Below are 17732 nucleotides of genomic sequence, written 5' to 3'. Positions count from 1 at the left end.
GAAAGAACCAAGATGTCCTTCAACGAATGAATGGATAAGGAAGATGTGGTCCATATACACAATGGAGTATTATGCTCCCATCAGAAAGGATGAAGACCCAACTTTTGTATCAACATGGACGGGACTGGAAGAGATTATGCCGAGTGAAATCAATCAAGTAGACTACTTCAAATGCAGGATGTTCCAAAACCCAACCAAAGAGGGTAATCATCTGTCCAGGGAAGCATTTAGAGCCTCAAACAAAATCAATAATAGTTCAAAGAACTTCTATGTTCAAGAGGTTCTTCTGAGGTAGTTTCTACATAAAGACCAAAAAAAAAAAAAAGTGGACCTATGACCAGAGTGAGAGATAGGGGTAAAAACTGATGCTGAATAAAAGAAGCCATTGATGTGACCATTGGTGAGCATGTGTCATGAGTGAGAATAATCCTTTACTTTTTAAGCCACAGAGATTTTGTGGTTCTAGTTACCATAGCATAACCTGGCTTCTCCTGACTAATTCAGTCTCCTTCTTACTGTTTTTGGTCAGGTTTATATGGTGCTCTATCAAATTCAACAAGAAATAAATATTGAGGACCCCTGGGTGGCTCAGTTAGTTAAGCATCTGCCTTTGGCTCAGGTCATGATCCCAAGGTCCTGGGATCGAGTTCAGCATCAGGTTCTGTGGGAAGCCTGTTTCTCCCTCTGCCTCTGCTTCTCTCCCCTGTTTGCGCTTGGTTGCATGCTCTCTCTCTCTCAAATAAATAAATAAAAATCTTTTTAAAAGAAAGAAAAAAAGATGGGATGCCTGTGTGGCTCAGTGGGTTGAGCCTCTGCTTTTGGCTCAGATCATGATCTCAGGGTACTGGGATCAAGCCCCACATCGGGCTCTCTGCTTAGTGGGGAGCCTGCTTCCTCCTCTCTCTCTCTGCCTGCCTCTCTGCCTACTTGTGATCTCTCTCTCTGTGTCAAATAAATAGATAAATTTTTTTCAAATAAATAAATAATGAAAGAAAAAAAGACTGAAAGGCTTGCAAAGTATTGTTCTCTCCTGGAAATTTTTTCAAATAATTTCATTTATTTTCTTATTAGGTTCATGTTTCTCCCTGATTTCTCTTTCTATACTTTTGATGTCAGTGAAGGTGCCCATTGGAGGGACTAAGAAGAAATGAATGTTAGGGCAAAAAAACTAAATAAATGGCTATTTTTCTGGAAGTCCCCCAAATAAAATTACCTTGAAAATTACATAAAGAATACACCCTGCAAGCCTATGGAAGGTGATGTAACCAGGGTCTATTCTCTCCACCACTCCGTGTTTCTCGAGCTACATCTTTATGTCTTCCTGAGTGTGGCCAGCCAAAATATTCTTTGCCCTGGAAGCTGCGTCTACCTTTATTCAGTGACTCAGAATTCTAAATTATGTTTGGTAAAAACATTTGGAGTCTAGCAGGAATAAATTCATGTCTTGATTCTCTGCCACTTCCCAGCAATGTGACCTTAGGCAGGCCTACAATGAAGGCAATGACATATCATCCCAGAGGGGCATTGTGAGGTTTAAAACCCCAGTGGACGTTACAGGGCACGGCAGGGCTTAGCAGGTGCCTTGAGTACTGCTAGGACCACTATCTGGTACTAAGCACCACTCTCATTTGCATCCTTATTGTTATTTTCACTACACAACAGATACAGGGGGACATAACATTTGTTTGTCTGTCAGGACATATATTTGTGTATCCAATCCATCGCCACTGGGCCTGAAAGCCAAGAGAAGGTGAAGATTCTTTGAAACTTGGAAGAAATAAATTCCAACATAGATGTAAACTGAGGAACATGTAGCTCCTGTGGACAACTCAGCCGTTAATTTCTGGAAGGGAATCAAGAGACAATCTCTGTAAAATTAATCTTCTTCTTTTTTTTTAAGATTCTATTTATTGATTTGACAGACAGAGATCACAAGTAGGCAGAGAGGCAGGCAGAGAGAGAGAGGAGGAAGCAGGCTCCCCACTGAGCAGAGAGCCCGATGCAGGGATCGATCCCAGGACCCTGAGATCATGACCTGAGCCGAAGGCAGAGGCTTAACCCACTGAGCCACCCAGGTGCCCCCAAAACTAATCTTCTTTAAACTTAATATTTATTTTTATCAGAGTGATTCATGTGCATTTGGAGGCAAGACTTACTACCACAGGCTTAAAACAAAAAACAACGGTTGCTTGTTTGGGTGAGATAGAGGGGAACTCAAAATATGTGTTATTAAATGGTAAGGGTGAGAGAAAGGCCATATCTAGACTACCTCCAAGGTTGGGGGGCCTAAGCGACTAGGTAGGTGGCAGGCCTATTAACTAAGACGGGGAAGACTGGTAGAAGAGGAGGATTTCCAGCAGCAAAGTGGAGGGCGTGTGGGAGCAGAGAATCAGGAGTTCTATTTGGGCCTAGAAATTTAGACATCAAAGTGGAATGTTCAATAGACAATGTGATATAGAGCCTAGAGGTCAGGGCATGGGGCTGGGGAGACTTAACCAAGTTAGAGACCACTGGCATATAGAGGTTAAATACTGAATATTTAAACGATAGCAATTTAGGAACAATCGGATGCTGAGGTCCTTCGATAGCCCTTCAGGTGAGGTGACTGAGAAGCACTGGCCAGCTAAGACTGGTGAAGAGCCAAGAGGTGCCATGATTCTGGAGCAAACAATGGTTCAAGGAAGGCCGCACGGTCAGCTGTGTGCACGAGGCTCAGCCAGCCAGCCTTCATTTCCCTGCCTCCACCAGTATGGCAATACTCTCAGCTCCATTCCCCTTTCTCGCAACCGTGTGCTTCTGCTCTTATTCTCTTGCATTGGGATGCCTCCTCACCTAACAGCATCCTAGCCTTGTGACCTAGCAAGAATGCCATGACCTTGGAAATGCATTTCCTGACTCCACTAATAAAATATGCCCTCTTCTACCATAATCTCCCATAGTCCTTTGTACACTGTATTTTATTTTGTTTTCTGCTATAAGTATATGTATTCTCTTTCCATTCTACCTGTATCCCATCTGGACTATAGTAAAGGCTTCACAACCCCTCATGACGAGCCGAATATTTGGCATGCATTAGGTGCTCAATGAAGATTTTCAATGAGACAAATCCAAAAATACAGAACTCAAGTCTGGAGAAGTATCTACAAAGGACAAAAATCTTTTATCACTTTAAGTTTCTGTTTGCCAGCACAAGCATCATCTGCACCCAAGCCCAGGAATTTTTTACGCATTTTCCTGACCCTCTATAACAAAACAGTGGGAGTGATCATTCCCAGAAAACAGATCTTTTTTTAAATATCTTTTTTTTTAAGACCATGTGATGAAAACACAGGGTAATGCAGACAAAGGTCTTGCCACAGTCCTTGTCTTCATAGATCCTGAACTAATGCCTATTTTAAAAACCATTTTTTAAAAGATTTATTATTTATTTGAGAGAGAGAGAGAGCCAGATAGAGCGCAAGCATGCACTGAGCAGGAGGGAGGAGCAGAGGGAGAGGGAGAAGCAGATTCCCTCTGAGCAAGAAGCCTGATATGGGGCTTGATCCCAGTACCCCGAGATTGCAACCTGAGCCAAAAACAGATGCTTAACCGACTGACCCACCCAGGCACCCCTTTAAAAACCATTTGACTGATGTTTCCTTAAGATCACAGGTATGAAAATAACAATCTGCAAAAGTCTTGTGGATGAAACAACGTTTGTGATCCCTGAACCTCACACTAAAAATCTAAAAAAGACTGTACCAATCCAAGCCTTGGGTTATAAGTCGGGCAACAATTCTTGAGTGTTCTTCCTTCCAACATCAGCATGTACTTGCATTCTCTTATATGGGGGAGGATGAGTGTGTTAGAAAGAAGTCATCTGGGGGGCGCCTGGGTGGCTCAGTGGGTTAAAGCCTCTGCCTTCGGCTCAGGTCATGATCTCGGAGTCCTGGGATCGAGCCCTGCATCGGGCTCTCTGCTCGGCAGGGAGCCTGCTTCCTTCTCTCTCTCTGTCTGCCTCTCTGCCTACTTGTGATCTCTGTCAAATAAATAAATAAAATCTTTAAAAAAAAATAAAAAAAAAAAGTCATCTGGAAGGTAGCTCTGGTCAAGAGTTGGGAGAACAGGAGAGAGAAAAACAGGTTATCCATGGGAAACACAGTCCAAGCTTCATGAACCAAATAGAATTTCCAGGCCTAACGATGAATGAGAATCACCTGCCAAGCTTCTACGTGCAACCTACCATAAAAATGACTGGGATTTATGGGAAGAATGTCAGTATGATTTCCTTTATGCCCTCTTCTACCGCATACTACGTTCCACCTCAATTGTCTTCCAGACTAACCGCTCTTTCAAGGTCAATGGCAATTCAGAAATACAGATCCTTATACTTTCGCTAAAAAGTCCAAGTCCTTCCAGATCTTTGCAGACGGACAAACCGTCCAGTGATTGAGGATATCTCTCCTTTTTAGGTTATATTCCAGACCCATCACATAGTAATGCTGTGATCATCCAAACTGGGTGTTTGTATTACAATTCCTACCTCCTGCACTTTCAGACCCACTTATTCCGAATCAGAAAGATTTCTGAGAGTGCGAGGTGAGCGAAGTGACACCTATCGCCAGTGCCCAGGAGTAGACTGCCTAAGTATAAATAATCAACCCAACCTCTTTCCTGGCTAACATTTGCTCACAAGACTAAAAAGTCCCGTAACCTCCTTTTCTTAATGGTGGCGCCACTTCAACCACACTCTGGAAGGTATTGGTTTCCTTAAGTACAATGTGAACCCATCAGAATAAAAGGGCAGCATGAGGGGAAAGGACAGTATGAGGCTTTGTGGCCTATCGACTCAGTTGCTCATACAAGAATCTGGGAGGGGGAAACCCCCCGAAAGATTAGTCACTTCATTTTGTGTTGCAGAGCTCAATTCAGGTTAACAAAGCATTTGCCAACAAAGGAGATGGGAGAATGGCAGTATTCACTTGCTCTGGACTGAATAAACAAATGTGGGATTTGTGGGCTGACTAATGTCCTGGGATAAACCAGGCAGTCAGCCAGATTCTAGGAGTTTTGATGAAAAGACCGGCAAGCCCACACTTTTCTTCTTGGAAAGTGCTCCATGGGAGTATTGATGTCCACAGGGCCGCCTGGGCCTTTAGCTTGCCTTAAAGTTTCATCCATATTCAGCCACGGGGAATTCTCAGTGGCTCTGTAATCAAAGACCTAGATCAAGCGATAGAAGCTGGATTTTGTCTTCTTGGGAAGTGTTAAATATGCCATTCATCTCCTTTTAGAGATGTGTTATCTCTATCCCCTTTTAAATACACCATTACCCAGAAGACATACAGGTAGGCCACTAAAATGTGGCTCTGGTTCTATCTTTCCTTTCATTCATTCATTTCATTCATTGGGCACTTTCCATATGGTGCTCCAGGCACCATGTAAGTGCCTGTGGGTAAGATGGTGACTGACTCAGAAACAGTCCATGCCCTCAGGAAGCCCCCAGACCAAACTTTAAATCTTTAAGAGCACTGGAAAAATAGTAAAGCCCTGTAATTTTATTTTTGGTTGAAGGCAAGTGTTAGAATTTGCAATGATTTTTATTGGACAAGGCAAGAAGTCCCTCAATTAAGGTCACAATATGGACTTGTAGGGGTGTCAGAAAGAAGAATAGGGCTTGCCCTCTCTTTCTACTGTACTATTAGGACCATGTAGCCATGTTTGAGATGAAAGTTGATTTTACTACAAACTGCAGCTAATGAAACGTCAAGGGTTAAGTTTCACAGGTTCTTAACTGACTCAGGAAAAACTTCCTGGCAGCAGCTGATACAATCTTCTTTAAATCTATAAATGTGGCTTATCTACCCAGATCAAAAAAATACAGGGGCGCCTGGGCAGCTCAGTTGGTTAAGTATCTGCCTTTAGCTTGGGTCATGATCTCAGGGTCCTGGGACAGAGCCCGTGTTGGGCTCCCTGATCAACAGGGAGTCTGCTTCTCCCTCTCCCTCTTCCCTTCCCCTGCTCTTGCTCTTTCTCTCTCTCACAAATAAATGAATAAAATTGAAAAAAAAAAAAAGAAACATATATGGTACACACATGGAACAAGTCAATGTGAACATGATGTAAGAAGAAGAAGAAAGATACATAAGATATATAATATAAGGAGAAGAAGAAAGCTCACGGTGGTAACTGACAGAGAGCATTTTAAGGGTCTCCACAAAAATCTCCAACCTTCCTTGAAATTTAGAGTCTTAGGTGGTTTTTACTTACGTCGAGGCTTTCACACTTCCCTTCTGAAGACCCAATCTTCAGGACTCCTTAGCCCTCCAGAGTGCCAGCAGGAGGCTACCAAATGGCAAATATAGAGAATTAGTTTTTGTTTTTAAGATTTTATTTATTTATTTGAGAAAAAGAGAAAGAGAGAGTGCACAAGCAGAGGGAGGGGTAGAAGTAGAGGGAGAAGCAGGCTCTCCACCAAGTAGGGAGCCTGAGGTAGGACTTGATCCCAGAACCCCGGGATCATGACCTGAGCCAAACACACCCCTAGAGAATTAGTTTTAAGAGGCATTATTTGTAACTGCATTTAGGAAGAAATTCAAGAAGATTAGCAAAGATTTTAAGCTGGCTCTTTCAGAAAAAAACAAGGCAAAAAACCAAAAACCTGGCAAGGAATCTTTATGAAGTCATCAAATCCATTCAAGTTGAACATACTTCGATTAGTCTTCCAAACATCATGCTGCAGAAATGTAGGTATTCTAAAATCAAGGTTTGGGAAAGGAGCCTAGTTCCTGCTTACCCACTGTGAGGGCGGGAGGGAGAGTTGAAAGGGACTGCTACGGACGAACAGCAAGAGAGCTATTTCAGGTTTTAGAACTGGGAAAAGGGACCTGAGCCCGGGGCTGGATGAAGCCACCCACAAAAACGCGGAGCAGGGCCTCACGGAGCGTCTCGAAGGGCCGAGCCGCAGCACGCAGCCCGCAGCCCACAAACCAGAGGAAGGCCTGCGCAGGAAGCGGAGAGGAGCGCGCGGGGCTCTGGAGTCCGGACAGGGTGAAGCCAGTGCATGTGAGGTTCAAGAAAACCGAGCAGGCAATACAGGCATCAAAGTGTTTCCTTATGTCATTAACTCGGGACCACATCCTGACAACAGGGAACCACGGACGGGAAAGCCGCACGGACCGGGGTCGGAGGCAGTCAGAACCCTCTCGGAGCGCTCTGCGGGGCACGCGCTGCGTCCACGGGGCTGAGCGATCCGACGGGCCCTGTCCGATGTCCCGGCAAAATGAGACTAGCGGCTTGACTTGACGAGTAGCGCCAAGGAGCATAAAGAGCTTCCCTAGACAGTGCCAGAGCGTTAGGTGCCAAAGCCTGGGGTGGTTATTAGAAAAGGGTTACCGCCCCTGATCGTCTGACTATAGCCCATTCATCCGCCGAAGACAGCCAGGGCAGAACCCGCCCGAGCAGTCAGCGCTCCCTCGGGAAGCCTGCGCGGGTCACCCCGGGCTCTTGCGAGCATCCCTGAGGCTCGCAAAGCGGTTAGACCTCACTGTTGACAGCAGCTCCTGTCGTCAGCTAAGGAGAGATTGCCTGGTGGGATTTTAACTTTTAATTGGATGTCAGCCACGCTGTTTCCTTTGGTGACCTCTCCACTGGGCCTTCTTTGGCAGCCAAGTTCTAGTGCAGTTCACTTCCACAGTCATCAGAGCGGTAGGGAGGAAGAAAAACTGCCCAGGACTCCGAAGCGCCCAGCTCTAGCCCTAATCCGCTGCAAGGCTTTTTTGGCTCAGCCCAAGTGCTTTTCTGTGTTTCCTTCTCCTTTAATTATAAAATCGGAGATATAAAACCCACCTCACATGCTTTTGAAGCCATAGGAGAGGACAGATGAGCTAAAGGTTACAGAAGGCATATTCCTATCTACACACTTAAGTGTGGGCGTGTACATACAACTCTTTTAATGTTTTCCAACTGCATAAAAGAGAAGCGTGGATTGACCAAGCACCTGAGTAAGTTAAGTGATAAAGACAATCTAGATACCTTAGAACAAAATCGCCACCCTTCCTTGTAGGGGAAAAGACAGTTGTGTAGATGGTTCAGACCATTTTTCTCTCCAGGTCTCTGTAGTGGAGTCTACAGAAGACTGCCTGTCATGACAGCTAGGAGGCCAGAGAGAAAGTATTTTGAGGGAAAAGCAGGAAGAGCAACTGATTATTGTTTACTATATGCCGGCCAATCTACGAAGCACTGTACGGTATTATTTCACTTCCTCTTCATTACAATGACAGTCCTGTGATGTGTGAATTATTTAATAATGTTATACAGTATGCCTAAGTTTCTGAACCAATTTATTGTCTAAACTGATACTGAAATTCAAGTCTGTCTGGCTTTGGGGCCCACAATCTTAATTAGAGCTTAGTTCTAGCTCTGTGAAGGAAACTGGGCTTCTCTTCTGTCCCTGCTTGAGGCTTGGGCATTTTGACTTGCTATTAAAAGTTGGGCCATGGAGCGCCTGGGTGGCTCAATGGGTTAAGCTTCTGCATTCGGCTCAGGTCATGATCCCAGGGTCCTGGAATCGAGCTCGGCAGGGACCCTGCTTCCCCCACTCCCCCGCCTGCCTCTCTGCCTACTTTGATCTCTGTCAAATATATAAATAAAATCTTTAAAAATTAAAAAAATAAAATTTGGGCATGTATTCTGGTTGGTCTGTAGGTCAGCCCCTCTGTGGCCCCTCACATAGGAACAGGCAGTTACTGGAAGGGGGCGTGGGGGTTAGGTGTGAAAGAAGAGTTCCCAAGAAGCAGACAAAGAAGGTTCATAAGTAAAGCGCCTACAGGACCCAGTTCTGAAGGGCTGCATTTCTTGGGTAAATGCCATAGAACAGGAAGAAATTTTCTTATATTCTCTGGTTATTCCATTTAGAGAAAAAACTACTCTTCAGATGTAGCACTGAGCTATTTGGGAATTTTATTCAGTTAGGATGAATGTCTAAAAAGTGATTTCCTATCCCCCCCCTGCTACCTCAGGTGGTTGCTTTGGAGTTAGATATGTTCCAAGTAGGCATTCAGATTTGGTCCTAAAAAGCTGTACTGACTCAGGAAAGCTGTCTAATATGCTTCACTAGAATGCTCTAACCCTAGAAGAACGTCATAGCATATTAGCTTAGTTATTAGAAATTATCTAGAAACACTAACTGCGAAGGTCTAAACAATAGCATTTTTAAAGCGGGAGTAATAATCATATCTGAATGGCTGGCATTTGTTGGGCCCTTGCACAATGGAAAGCATAGTGCTATGCCTCTTACACAAGTTACTGCATTTGGATTTTGCAATATCCTTCTGAGGCAAGCACAGTTATGATTCTCATTTTCAAATGAGAAGACTAAGTTTGTCATCAGTATTTCTCACTGTCAAAATGGCCACCAAAATGACAAAGGAGGGTAGAGTTGAGGCTAGAATCCTGGAACGTTTTTACATATCCACCCCTTTTGGCCTCCCCACTTCTCCCGTGTCCTCCCAAATATCTTCTTCCTTCACCCAAGGCAGTCCAAAAATCCATTCATTTGTCCTACTGCTTCACTGAAAGGGCTTGCTGACTCAGTATATTCCATGAAATTATCTCCTCCCCTCAAAAAACAATAGAACCTTAAGAGAAGCAATTAAAGACATTTAACTTGAAAGGACTTAAGAATGAACTCTGACAGAAAAAAAAAAAAAAAGAATGAATTCTGACTCCAAGAAAAGAGTACATGCAATTTATACAAGTGATTGTGAAACCTACTACTCCAATGGAGAACCCTAACTGCCACTAGCCCCATAAATAGTCTCTTCCGTGAAATTCAATAAAATTATTTCATTGGAATTATACAAAAGAGAAGGAAAAAAAAGAGATCTTGTTGAGAAGTGGAAGATCAGGAGAGGCAGGCCAATATGATGAGGATCTTTGGTTGGTATGCGTCCTTTGGCCAGCTCCCTCATTCCCACAGCCTGGCCCCACTGAGAGATTTCTCAGTCAGCCTCAATCTTAGAGGTCCATGACCTGGGGCAGCAAGGTTAGTACAGAAAGACATTCGCAGGATGATATTGGCAAGCTGGTTGTTGATGAGATCTAGCTCTAAAATATCCCCAACGGTCTACATCATCCTTGGTTTTCCAACTTAATATCTGTTCATCTAGTATGTAACCACAGAAAAGCTGGATCTCAAAATCCCCTTAAAGGGAAAATATTTAGGAGGAAGCTATATGGTAGGTCTTTGTTTCTTTATCGTTGTTGTCATTGTTGTTAATTAGCTCTGTTTTAAAATATATTTTCTTTAAAATCATAAAATGATATAAGGAATTCTGTACAATTGACTTTGAACTGTAAGCATCAGAATAAGTAATAGCTATGATGCATTTTAGCATCTGTAACACAGGGCAGCATTAGAGGCTGCTTTGCTGGGTTCAGACTTGCTGCTTGGCTAACCGATCACAAGTGCTAAGGGCTTCAGCTCAGCAGTTCTCGGAAGCATAGAGTTGCAACAGAGATGAAAGAATGTCTCTCTGATGCCTGAGTCAAAGTTAAATCTCGGAAACAACTGCTTGTTTCTCACCAGTTCACCAGCATCCAGACTTTCCTTCTAAAACTTGTGAGGATGAAATATTTATATCAGCCTATAAATGAAAGCAAACATTCAATTTCTCCTTTGTACACAGTTGCTACGATAAGACACATACACAGAGTTGTAGAGCCCATGCAAAACTTGGGTACAGAAAAAAATAAGGAAAAGAGAAGAAAAGAGGGAGGAGAGTGGAGGGGAGAAGAGGAAGGGGAGGGGAGAGGGGCCTGTGCAAGGACGGGAGATAAAAAGATTCTTTTCCCATCCAGTTTGCTTCCTGTCTATCAGTGTCATAAATTTACCAGCATTACTTGCATTTTACCTTTATGATAACTCAGGAGTAATCTGAATCACACTCATTTTTCAGAAAAAGAAACTGGTGCTCACAATAGTAAAGCAGGCCACACTACTAAAAAGTGTCAACCCCAGGACTTGATTCTAGGTCTCTAGGATTTTAAAAATATGCATTCTCTTTCATTGTATCTCATACATTCTCTTCCCAAGAGAAGCCCCCGTGGATGTGTGCTTTCAATTCTGTAAGTGTGGATAACATATATCTGGTGCCAAGGTGACAGAAGTCTGTTCGTTGGTCAATATGACTGAACAAGAATGACTTTTCTTCTCCTCATCAAAAGAGAGACTGGAGGGGCGCCTGGGTGGCTCAGTGGGTTAAAGCCTCTGCCTTCGGCTCAGGTCATGATCCCAGGGTCCTGGGATTGAGCCCCGCATCGGGCTCTCTGCTCAGTGGGGAGCCTGCTTCCCTTCCTTTCTCTCTGCCTACTTGTGATCTCTGTCTCTCAAGTAAATAAATAAAAATAGAAATAAAAATAAAATATTTTTTAAAAAAAGATAGACTCGATGTTGGAGAAAGAAGAGGCAAGTGTTAAAACTACTAAACATAGCAGATATACCCTAATCCCCCTTCCTAGACACCTTTATCGCCTTGGAGAGAGTACAGAGTGGGAAAATATATGGAACATGATAGACCTCTACTTGATAAATAGAATACAATAGTTGTACCTTTTAATCGAGTACAGATGTCTACTTGAAACCTATGCACCAGACCCTCCTGCATTTTTCCTCCTTTTGCAGCAACTATCTATACAGAGTCAGGTCTCCATGACAACCTTAAAGGTTCCTTGCGGGCGCAGGCAGCATAGCATCCTATCTGGATTCAAATTCAGGGTCCATCATGAATGTGGCCTTGGAAGCGTACATTATTTTACTTCTCTGATCTTTATGTGGTTCCTCAGTTTCTAAAAAGTGGGATAATGATATCTCATGGAGTTCCTATGAAAATTAGACAAAATAAAAAAATTAAACAAGATGATGTGCATGAAATTCCTACCATGGTGTGAAGACATAATAAGAGTCAGTACATTCTTCTCAAATCGTTGCTCTGATCTAGCTCAATAAACTACTTTCGGGTTGCTCTGAGGTGTAGGGAATCATTCTGATGGCTCCTATTTTCTACAAGGAAAATTTATCTGGAAGAAAAGAAGTTGTTCAAAGAAGCTGAGAATTTTCTCAAGAGACCTGAGCTATTTAAGTTGTCCCAAATTTGTTTCCTATGTTCTGAGGCCAGGGCAAACAAAATTTCAGCCTATTAAATATTTAATATTTAATACAGCCAATATATTAATTTTAGGTCCAATTTATGAAACTACAATATGGTATTGTACTATTGTATGTATGTATGAAGTATTGTTAAATGAATGTCATGGTAATTTATGAAGATTTTAAAGAGCCAGAACCACAATTTTGAGGAATTTACATCATGGCAGAACTTTATACTGTTGTATCTTCACTTTGTAACATATTGTTAAGTCTATATGGCTTATCTAACACCAAGATCTTTTTTTAAAAGATTTTATTTATTTATTTGTCTGAGAGAGAGAGAGTGAGAGCACAAGCAGGGGGAGCAGCAGGCAGAGGGAGAAGCAGGCTCCTCACTGAGCAAGGAGCCCAAGGCAGGACTCCATCCCAGGACCTTGGGATCATGACCCGAGCCAAAGGCAGACGCTTAACCAACTGAGTCACCCAGGCATCCCCTAACACCAAGACCTTGGTAAAGAATACAACCTCTAAAAATAACTTCAGACTTCAAGTGAACTACTTTTTGGCCTGCATTATGACAAAGACCAGGGACAGCCTAAGTATTTTACTACTTCCTCCATCAAAACCACAGCTACCACCAGCACCCAACAAGTACCACTCCCCAAACCTATTCCACTTATTAAGCATTGACAGGTGAAAAAAATAATTGACTAATTTAATGAAGCTAAGTTATTTGTACATTTTCTGAGACAGTTCTATGGATTACCATTAATAATACATACTTGTGTCAAAAAGCAAGCTATAGAGGTTATAGCAGTGACTCGGTGAGATTACCAGAGGGTTCAAGTCCAATGCACACCCTCACTAAATTAGCAGTGGAGTTGAATGAATTAAACTCTCTAAGCCTCAGTTTCTACACCTACAAAATCTAAACAAATTCAATACACTATGTCATTCAATTAGATTCGATATTTTGATTAGCGTTTTACCTAATATATAAGAAACATTCAATACAGTAGTTACAGTATGCTAGAATACAAACAATTCATTTTCAGTTTATAAATCTGCCCGTGTTTCCCCCCCTTTTAAAAAATCCACATATTTTTCCTTTCACTCTTTTTTTTTAAAGATTTTATTTATTTATTTGACAGACAGACAGACACACACACACACACACAAGCAGAGAGAGCAGCAGAGGGAGAGGGAGAAGCAGACTCCCCACTGAGCAGGGAGCCCAACAGAGGGTTCAATCCCAGGACCCTGATCATGACCTGTGCGGAAGGCAGATGCTTAACAGTCTGAGCCATCCAGGCGCCCCTCACTCTTAACCCCGCTATATTATTTGTTTTGTAAAACTCACTTAAATCCCTTGTGGAGGGAGATGAGACATTAATAAAAAAAGCACACACAAATAAATAAATAATATTTTTCTATTTCTTTCTTCAAAGAACACCTTTCTGAGCCCTGAGTTTGTGAAAGATATATTCAGTGGAGGATCATTTGGCCCTTTCTACCTTGAATCCAGAGCGGGGTTCTCAGGAGAGGGTCAGGAGGGCCATGTGAGTTTCCTCACATTTTGCCTTCAACCTCTTTTCCCAGCCAAGATTTAAAAAAAAAAAAATGTGCGTTCAACATTTCCAATCTAACTGACTCATCTGGCAGAAAAAAGAAGTCCAGATGCCAGGAGGAATCGGAAGGGGGAAGAAAAAAAAAAAAAAAAAACTGGTGGAGGAAAAAGGTACCGGAAAGAGGGGGAGGTAGGAGAAGCATGTCATATCTCATCAAGCTATAAAAAACCAATCTTGAGGATTAAAAAGGAGGAAGCACTGACCTTCACAAGTAAAAACAGGGCCCTGGAAATAGAACGATTCTTAAAGTATAATTCACACTAAAGAGTGTTAACAATCAAAGTGTTTTTTAAATAAATGACTATGCTGTAATTCAGTTAACCGCAAGGTACTAACAAAAATATGCATGAACCTTCATGGGAAAGCCAGGGGTAAAGCTTCTGAAACATTCATGTTCAAATATACTAACAAATCCAAAGCTGTACTTTAATTAGACTACTATGAAAAATAATCAGAGTATGGTTATGCAAGTATATACATATGTCCAAAATCATCAATTATATGCATTATGTGCAGTTTTGTATATCTATATTTCAATAAAGCTTGAGGAAAAAAGAAGGTCAGAGTACTTGTTTGATAGTTTAATTATGTGAAATAACTAGTGTATTTTAATCTTTTTCTTATAATTTTTAGCTAATTTGTTCCACAATAATTGCTGAAGATAAATTCATTGTTTCTTACAGCTCCCACCATTTATGTGTATGTCCAATGAAAATATCTCATCAACATAGTCCATGCACCTTTAGATGTTTCAACTTTCTAGTTTTGACCATTCTGAAATATATTACCTATGCCCAGAATACATAAATATGACAATGGACAGCACACCATTCCTTCTATTTAAGTATTATTCACCAAAGTATCTCTCAAATACACTGTCTTCGACATTTTTACAGGGAAGATAAACAATGGAATGTTAAATGAGGTGTAAGTATCCAGAAAGTTCATGTCAAAGAAGAATTCAAAGGCAGGTTTATGGGGTATAGAGTACCATTTAGTTAGTTGGAAAATGATGATTCAGCACCAAGTTCATGACACTCTACTAAAAATTCAGAATGAGAAAAAATAAGACATGGTTTGTACTTGGAGCTCAGCATTCGCTGGAAGCAAAACTCAGGCATGCAAAAAAAACAAGTACATGTCATAAAATTTGTGATGAAAATATCAGCTATGAAAACACAGGGAAATTTTTCATAATTATTGCTGTGACTCAACTTTTACCCTCCGTAAAGTGAGGGAGCTGTCTTAGGTCCTGTATGTCTTTTCCAGCATCCATGTTTTGTGATGCTACGTTTAGAACAATGTTTATTTTACTAAAAAAAAATTTTTTTTGCCTTTAATAAGTTAGGCACTTGTACCAGGGAGTATAAAAGCCTTTTGAACAAATGCCATGGATCAGTAGGACAAAGATTAACAACAGAAGAAACAAAAAACCAATAACTGAAGAAAAGAAAACGTGTTTTAATCTGATTTCTCTCATCTGATCCTCCATTCCTAGAATGCATGTAATTACACTAACATCCTTTTTCTGGGGTTATTATTTTGTTTGATTAACAAATATATGTGATTTTAAAAGTTTTTTAATCTGCCACCATCACATCCAGTTTACATAAAATAATCAGATGTGGAAACTCAGTCAACTAAAGAAAAGAATAAACTGGAAACATTAAGACGTGAGTTCGTTACAGCTGCCCTAGGCACGAGAAAGTTCCACTACTACTCTTCCCTCTTTCCCGCCCCTTTGTCTCCCAGCTCTGTGATATGCATGCCTGCAAGAGAGCAAAGATTAAATAAGATAAAATTAAATGACACACACAAAGCCTTCAACAAATAATAGCTCTTGTGACTTGCTGATTATTACCAACACTTACGCATTTTATTTTTTCTGCCATTCTTCACTCTCAAACGTGGGCCTTACTTTTGTAAAGCCTGCCAAAGTGTGGTATGTGCCATACTTGAGAGCACTTGAGCACTTCAGAAGATCTGGGGATGCCTACCGACAAATATATGTGTCTATGTGTGTGTATCCATATGTATATATATATTTGCATTATAAATGACTAATCTAGCACTGATATGTACTGATTTGTACTGATTTGTGCTACTATATGACTACTAAATCAAATATGTATATTTAATACATTAACATATATAGTTTTGTTTATTTACTTTACTTTATATTTATTTATATGTATATTTTATCATTTGTTATTTATATTTATTTTATTTATATATTTAACATATATTGAAATATATAATATACATTTAATTTAGTAATCATGAATTATATTAGAGTATATTTGAAAATGTTATAGCTAGCACATCAACCTAGTGATTTAAAAGATAGTACTATTAAATAAATTTAATTAAGTTAAAAATAGCAGTATAGGGGTGCCTGTGTGGCTCAGTGGGTTAAAGCCTCTGCCTCCGGCTCAGGTCATGGTCTCAGGGTCCTGGGATCGAGCCCCACATCAGGCTCTCTGCTCAGCGGGAAGCCTACTTCCCCCTCTCTGCCTGCCTCTCTGCCTACTTGTGATCTCTCTGTCAAATAAATAAATAAAATATTTTTTAAAAATAGCAACATATTCACAGAGGCATAACAGCACAGGTGATATGTGACTATAGAAAAATTATGAAGATGGTCCACAAACAATTGAAGTTTGGGAAACCATTAGCTAAAGCAACCAATGGCTGTTTTCACAATCCAAGGAGGGGGGAAGTAGTGTCACATTTTGAAAGAGGCAAATGTCTTACTTTCTAAATTATAAATTATTTCCTTGAGGGGAAATTCAGTCTCCACCCAGGTGAATACATTAATATGTGCTCGACAACTGAATGCTGCATCTATTTGAGGACAATTGAAGTTGTGTGTGTGTGTGTGTGTGTGTGTATGTGTGTGTAATGTGTGCATGTAACTGCAGGGGTGCTGCTGGACACGGCGGAGTCAGGGTACAGCAGTGGGGGTGGGGATAACTCTGAACTCACAAGGATAGATGAACCAATCTTCACTCGTTCACTAATTTTACATGTTGAAATCTACAAATAAGTTCCTATGCCATACCTTCCCAAAAAGGATTTGTGCACTTCCTGCTCTTTTTTTTTAAGATTTTATTTATTTATTTGACAGAGATCACAAGTAGACAGGGGGGGCAGGAAGCAGGCTCCCTGCTGAGCAGAGAGCCAGATGCAATGTGGGGCTTGATCCCAGGACTCTGGGACCATGACCCGATCCAAAGGCAGAGGCTTTAACCCACTGAGCCACCGAGGTGCCCCACTCTTCCTGCTCTTTAAAGACAGAAATAAGAACGATTTGCATTACTGAGCCCTGTCAATTGTAAAAATTTCCACTGAATATTATAATTATTCATTTATAAGTCCTTGAAGGTAGAAAATATCTAGTTCACAAGTTTATTTCTAGAGCCCAGGTCAGTGCCTGACACAGTAGAGGTGTTCAGTAAACACTTGTCAAATGAATGAAGTTATAAATTAATGCTTCAGTTCTAGAGAGCTGGCAGGAGCAGGGCTTTGGGAGAGGAAATAGGAAAGAGAACCTTCAAGACACAAAATCAAGCCATTTATTTCATGGCCTCTTCTGCCTACTAGGTCTAGCAAGGAGCCGCCCAGCAGTGATCTTACCTGTAGAACCTGCTGGGCAAGGCCAGCCAGCAAGCAAGGTGGGTCCCACCACTCAGGTGTCAAACACAGTCAACCTGGCTAATAGAGTCCCAGAAGTGCAGTGTGATTGCTCTCTCTCCATCCAGATCTGCCCTGGTAAACTTGATCTAATTGTCCACCGTGGAATTTGGCCAGTACACTGAGATTATAGTATGTTGAGAAATTTGAACTTTAACCACATATAAATAAAAGCACAGAGATCAGGGCCACTCCCTCTTACTTCTGGGTTTTTTGTTGTTTTTTTTTTTTCCAAAAGAAAACAGTTGCTTAGGAGTCTGTGAATTTTCTTTTTTTGTTGTTGT

At 41.3% G+C, this 17732-nt stretch overlaps 1 long non-coding RNA gene across 1 annotated transcript in view; it reads right to left on the bottom strand.

Annotated features, from left to right (window-relative positions):
• The window catches only part of LOC308353581, a 78149-nt gene extending 60646 nt beyond the window's left edge, over positions 1–17503 (bottom strand). The window contains exons 1-2 of the long non-coding RNA XR_013967789.1: positions 17392–17503; positions 6250–6324 (exon numbers count right to left, since the gene is read on the bottom strand). This is a non-coding gene — a long non-coding RNA (uncharacterized lncRNA). The remainder of the gene's footprint in view (positions 1–6249; positions 6325–17391) is intronic.
• Between the last annotated feature and the right edge of the window lie 229 nt (positions 17504–17732).

Source organism: Martes martes (assembly GCF_963455335.1).
Source record: "Martes martes genome assembly, chromosome: 12".
NCBI classification, from domain to species: domain Eukaryota; kingdom Metazoa; phylum Chordata; class Mammalia; order Carnivora; family Mustelidae; genus Martes; species Martes martes.
This window is presented reverse-complemented; position numbering and strand designations above follow the sequence as displayed.